Source organism: Hyla sarda, chromosome 4 (assembly GCF_029499605.1).
Source record: "Hyla sarda isolate aHylSar1 chromosome 4, aHylSar1.hap1, whole genome shotgun sequence".
NCBI classification, from domain to species: Eukaryota; Metazoa; Chordata; class Amphibia; order Anura; family Hylidae; genus Hyla; species Hyla sarda.
The window spans coordinates 25,336,119-25,342,822 of record NC_079192.1 but is presented as its reverse complement, the minus strand read 5'-3'; the positions used below and the strand labels follow the sequence as shown (position 1 = coordinate 25,342,822).

Genomic DNA, 6,704 nt, shown 5'->3' with positions numbered 1-6,704 from the left:
GAAACACATTTTAAAAAAGGTCACCTCCCTACCATACCAACCAGGCACTACGATAAATGGATACATAGTGTTAACCCTGATTCCAGGACTAAGGGTGTATCCATAGTTTTTCACAGGACGCTTCCCATTACGATCCAGACCTCCCTAGTTGACACAGACGCTCGATTTGTCTTCGCCAATTGCCTCCTTGCGGGACGTAATCTGACGGTGGCCTCTATATACGCTCCGAACCATAACCAAATTCAGTTCTTACTGAAGACTTTGGAGAGACTCTCCTCGTTGGCCACGGGTCAGATTCTCCTGTGTGGAGACTTTAACACACCTCTATTCCCTCAGGTGGACACCTCATCAGGACACTCATACATCTCTCATAGTAAACTCAGGGCCCTTAGGCATAAGCTACATCTACTACAATTAATTGATACCTGGAGAGCCTTCCATCCACAAGGACGAGATTATACCTTCTTCTCACACCCTAGACAAACATACAGTAGAATAGACTACATTATCTGTTCACACTCCCTCCTCCCCTCTTTTACTTCTGTTACGATTGGTGTTGTCTCTATGTCTGAGCATGCCCCAGTTCAGGGTACATTTACGCTTCCGACCTTGGCCAAGCCACATGCCTCTTGGAAGCTTAATGAGTCGTTGCTTTCTGATGCTCTTTGCATTCAGGAACTGAAATCGACGATTCCCCATTTTAATCAAGACCACTCGTCAGATCCGTCGTCACCGCTAATCAAGTGGGAAACATTGAAATGTGTCTTGAGGGGAGTTTTGATGAGGCATGGGGCTCGGCTGAAAAGGGAAGCCTCAGCTAGGCTGATGACATTATACCGAGAGCTGCACATCCTAGAGACACGGCACAAACAACACCAACAGGACTCAACTTACCGTGAACTCATCAGAGTCAGGAGTGATCTGTTAGAGACGCTCAACAAAAAACACTGCCACTATAGACAACTAACGGGTAGACTGTTCTACGAGTGGAGTAATAAATCGGGTAAGATGCTGGCGAGGGCCCTTAGGGCGACACGCTCGACCCTCTATGTCCCCTCCATTCGCACTCGATCAGGCACCCCTTCTTCCCTCACGCCGGAAATACTGGAAACTTTTCAGAAATATTATACAGACCTATATAACCTCCCTAAACCTACCGCTCTCTCCTCTCACACTGACACTCAACCCTCCTTACAGAATTACTTACATGAAACGGCATTGCCCATCCTAACTGCTGAATCTATCTCGGACTTGAAGGCTCAGTTCACCCCTGAGGAACTCCACCTGGCGATATCGGCCCTACCTGTTGGTAAAAGTCCGGGACCAGATGGCTATACTGCCAAGTTCTATAAGACCCTCAGGGATGACCTGTCCTCCACACTCCTGCTGACTTTTAATGCTATCTCATCTTCCTCCTCAATCCCCCAGGCCTTCCTTGACGCATATATCACAGTCATTCCAAAAGATGGGAGGGACCCCCTGCAATGCTCTAACTACCGACCAATATCTCTCCTTAACACTGGCACAAAATTATTCGCGAAATTAATAGCAAATAGATTGGCACACTACATGAGCTCCCTCATCCACCCGGATCAGGTGGGCTTCGTCCGCGGAAGGGAGGCAAGAGATAATACTCTATGAGCATTCTCTGCAGTGCATTGTGCTCGATTACACGCTTCTCCCCTATTCTTGCTCTCTCTGGACGCGGAGAAGGCCTTTGACCGGGTGGACTGGGAATTTTTGGGATCGACTCTGAGACAAATAGGTTTGGGCCCCCATATGTTTGCCAGAATCATGGCGCTGTATTCCTCACCCCAGGCTAGAATCAGAATCAATGGACAGCTGTCGGCTCCCTTTAGCATTCGCAACGGTACGAGGCAAGGATGCCCATTATCACCTATCCTTTATGTCCTATGCATGGAGCATTTGCTCAATGCAATACGCTCGAATCCAGATATAAGAGGCCTCTCCTCTCCCTCGTGCAGTTGCAAATACTCAGCATTCGCTGACAATGTCCTTCTATTTCTCTCCTCCCCGCTCACTACCCTCCCTTCCCTCCTCTCCACCATAGCACAATATTCGGCTTATAGTAACTATAAACTGAACCCATCCAAAAGCGAAGCTTTGAATATCACACTTCCCTCCCAAATGATCACTCACATTTCTTCCACTTACCCTTTTAAATGGCAGAGGTCATCACTGAAACATCTTGGGATCCTAGTCCCTAGTGATCTGGCTAGCACTTTTCAATAAAATTTTCCCCCATTGTTCCACACCCTGAGAACTGACTTGTCGAAATGGGACAAAAAAACTTCTCATGGATTGGCAGGGTAAATATTTTTAAAATGAACATCCTACCCCGCTTACTCTATCTCTTTGCCTGTATCCCCTGTCATATCCCCTGTTCTTTCTTTAAGGACCTCTCTGCAATGCAGTCTCACTTTGTTTGGAGTAAGAAACATCCCCGCTTGGCAGGGAAGGTGCTTTATAGACGCAAGAGGGAAGGTGGCCTCGCACTGCCAGACTGCCTATCGTATTACAAGGCGATCATATTAGCCAGAATACTAGACTGCTACCACAGTCAGACTGCTAAGCAATGGGTTGTCTTTGAAAGAAATCTCTGTGGTGTGGATGCTAGGTCTACCTTGTGGACCAAAAGACTGCCCGTCCCCTTGCACCCACCTGACCATTTACCCCCGGTAACACATTCAATACTGCGAGCACATCAGTTCTACCTGAAAAATACATCTCACTATTTCCCGGATGGCCCCCTTATGCCCCTGTTTGGCAATGTGCTCTTTCCTCCAACGCAGACTTCTGCCACTTTCTTAACGCGTAAAAAGTCTGATTATGTCCTATTCTCTTCCTTACTGCAACCCACAGGCTTGAAATCCCTCTCCGACCTTTTGGGTGGAACTCAGCCTTCAACTATACATAGGTTCCAATATAGTCAACTTCTACACTTCTATAACACCAACAAAGCCGCACTCCGTCTTCATAGACAACTGACCCCCTTTGAAACCCTTTGTGCAGCCTCCGCTCCTGTCCCCCATGCAATCGGAACTCTCTATGCCCTGATCATAGGGGAACGCTCTGAAATTCCCCTGCCCTATCGAGTGGCATGGGAAAGGGAACTACAATGTTCTATTCCTGACAATGACTGGTCTCGTGCCCTGCTACATTGTCACAAATCTAGTATCTCATGCAAGGCACAAGAAACTAACTATAAAATCATCACGAGATGGTACAGAGTGCCGTCTCTTTTGGCGCAGATGTTCCCACAGGCTTCTGATGCATGTTGGAGGTGCGGACGCTCAAAAGGGACAATGTCCCATATCTGGGTGACATGCCCGACATTGAATACGTTTTGGACACAAGTTTTATCTACCGTAAATAGGCTGACGACCCTTTCCATCGATAAGGACCCACGACCTATCCTCCTGTCCATATCCCCTAACATATGCCCCCGTCTGTCAGCCACTTTAGCACACTATTTACTTATCTCGGCTAGAGCTGTGATCCCTCGCCTTTGGAAATCTACACTACCCCCGACCTACTCCTCATGGCTGAGAGAAGTTACCTATACTTGTAGGATGGAAGAACTCCGTGCAGACTCTACCCGACAGTTCGATAAATACCATGCTGTTTGGTCGCCTTGGCTATCCTATGTTGCCTCTCAGGAGTTCACTGATGATAACCTGGATCTGTCACCACGCACGCTCATCCCCCTCTGTCCAACTCCGCAATAGCTCACCCACAGTTGCTGTTTACTGCTTAGACAGGTGGAGAGGTTCAGTCCGAACAGGTAAGACTCTCTGCCATATTACACTAAGTCTGCTGCATCCTATCTCCCCCTCTTCGATTCTTCTACACCCCCCCCCTCCTTCCTCTATCCCCCCCTGTATCTTTTCCTCTCTCTCCCTCCTCTCCTATCTTCCAGTTCCCTCTACCGCTATTGTGTTTCCTTTGTCTGCCCTGGTTCTCTGCTTCACTACTGGCGATGTTTGAATTTTCGCTAAAGTTATCGAATTTATACGTAGTTCTGAATCCTGTTAGCTACTCACAACCTCTGTTCTCTGGAGTTCATTTATGATGTGAGGCTCGGACTGCTGTAATGTTTAACTTCGCTGAGTGACCCAAACTCCTTGTTTACTTGAGCCATGTGGGCTTTGTTGCCTGACCAGTGTTGACACTTCTCATGTTGTAATTTTCATTTTACCTTGTATGTTGAAAACCTTAATAAAACTTTACTTTGAAAAAAAAAAAAAGAATGTTTCATTCAATGTTATGTATGATGTTCATACAAGGTTGCCTTACAATGTTTTATTGTTATTTATTGTTTGATATTTAATAAAGTGCCTGCTGTGGCCTTGTTACCACCAACACTGTGTCTGTCATGTTTAAGGTAAGGGATTCCTCGTTACAAAGGGGGCTTTTGGGGGTTGGTGGATGGTAGGCTTTAGCAGCTATAATATCCCCTAGTCAAGGGTCCAGGCTGTAAAATAGAAGAACACCGGAGCAGCCAGATACACTGACTCTAAGGCTGAGCCTCATACTTCTACCGAAGCTGCAGAGTTATATGGGAACTGTAAAAATGAAAGTACTACAACCCCCAGTGTGGTCCGTCTATGCCCCCCTAAGGGTCAGGGTTGGAGGAGGCACAGGTTGAACAGACACACTACAATGGGAGTTGTAGTACTGTAGTTGTTAAAGAAAAAAAAAATGTTTTCATCAGGTTGCCCATAGCAACCAATCAGATTGCTTCTTTCATTCTTGAGAAGACCTCTGAAAAATAAAAGAAGTAATCTGATTGGTTGCTAAGAGCAACTGGACAACATTTCCTCTCCACAGGTACATTTCCCCGATTGTCTTCATATTTAGGATGAGAATCTACTGACAAAGTGAGTAGCCAACCATTTCTGGGCATAAAACTCTGTAAGAGACAGCAGTCTGGGGGCGTCTGTGGTGGACATGAAGTAAGGGGGGGGGGTCCAGGGAAATTGAGTTTTGACGTCTGCAGCGAGCGCTTCTCACTGAGCGACGGGTCTCATCCCAGGTATTGCAGGGGGACCCCCCACGATCAGCTACTTATCCCATAACCCATGGATAGGGGATAAGTTAATTTTTGCCATAGTTCTCCTTTAATTGGCCAGAACACACCCAAAATCGGTCCCAGCCAAATATTGCTTCGTGTCCGGTCATTTCTCCCAGCTGTTCTTTTTCTACCTGCTTGTAAGGCATGCCTACACTCTCTAATTCCTTAAAGTGGTACTCCGCCCCTAGATATCTTATCCCCTACCTTAAGGATAGGACAAAAGATGACTGATCACTGGGACCCCCGCGATCTTCATGCAGCACCCGGCGTTCCAAATAATATATTTAGAACTCTGGGTTCTCGCCGTGCGGGTCGTGACCTCACGCCACGCCCTTTCCATTTATGTCTATGGGAGGTGGTGTGATGTCACAAGAAGGTGTGGCATGATGTCACGAATCCCACCACAGGAACCAGTGATCTAAACATAATATTTAGAATTTTGGTTGCTGCATGGAGATTGCTGGGGTCCCAGCAGCAGAATCCCCTTGATCAGACATCTTATCCCCTATCCTTTACATAGGGGATAAGATATCTAGAGGCGGAGTACCCCTTTAAGGGACAGTTCATGTACCCAAAAGTTGATCCTTTGCAACCGTATGACCACTAGCAAGTTCCCTGCATGAGTCCCATTCATCAGAAAAAGGCTTGTGCATGGAACTTGCTGGGTGTTGTACGTTTGCCTCATAAACTGCACCACCCAGCACCAGTTACCTCTCTCCGCACCGCATTATGCAGATCGTGCAGGAGAGCAGCTTTGGTCATCCATGTTTTGCTAACTCTATTTTCACACACAGAAATAAATAAATGAGTCGAACAAGTCAAAGAACAGTTTAAAAAAAGGGGAACTTTATTTATTAATTATTAAAATGTTTGTGTAGGGGATTTTTTGTAACCTCCCATCACTCACAAAGAGCGGACAGTAACTAATACTCAGGACAGGAAAAACCTCCAGAGGGGAGGAAACCTGTAGGGAATCCATGGCTACTGTATGGCCCTTCCTCTGGGCATACTAAAGGAGGTTACCTCTAGAATTTGGGCAAATGTTTCTGTGTATGTGCATGATTCCTAGGCCTGTGCCTTCATCCAACGTCTTGCTGTAGGTCCCGAAATGCTACTCCATGTCCTGGAGATAGTGCATCTAAGATAGGGGACAAAAAAGATAGATTATTTACATTTTTATCATAGAAATACACATGGAACTGCACTAAAGATCTTTTGGACACAACAATGTAACACTTACCAGTCACAGTCATGTGTATGACTTTGCATTCCCGCGTCCCTACACAGTGTCCAGCACCGGCCCCTCACTGATGGAGAATGAACAGGAGCCGTGTTATTTCTGCTCAGTGCTGCTCTTTGGTGGACAATGGTTATGACATCACATGTGTGACACGCTGTTACCTCCTGGGAGTTCTATTTCAGTAGTGCTGCTCTCTGATTGGCTGAAAATCAAAAAAGCTTTCTAATATATTCTGTATGACTGTTATCTAAGGTTTTTGACAAATTTTATTAAAATGGCGCTGTTACGCCTAGCGCTACGGGTCCCCGCTCCTCCCCGGAGCGCTCACGGCGTCTTTCTCCCTGCAGCTCCCCGGTCAGTCCCGCTGAT

General features: G+C 46.5%; 1 long non-coding RNA gene across 1 annotated transcript; it reads right to left on the bottom strand.

Moving 5' to 3' along the window:
- Nucleotides 1-5,952: 5,952 nt before the first annotated feature.
- LOC130367653 (uncharacterized) lies at nt 5,953-6,500 on the bottom strand. Its single transcript, XR_008892137.1, has 2 exons — nt 6,336-6,500; nt 5,953-6,233 (listed from the first exon to the last, which is right to left on the bottom strand). It is a non-coding gene; the product is annotated as an uncharacterized LOC130367653 (long non-coding RNA).
- Between the last annotated feature and the right edge of the window lie 204 nt (nt 6,501-6,704).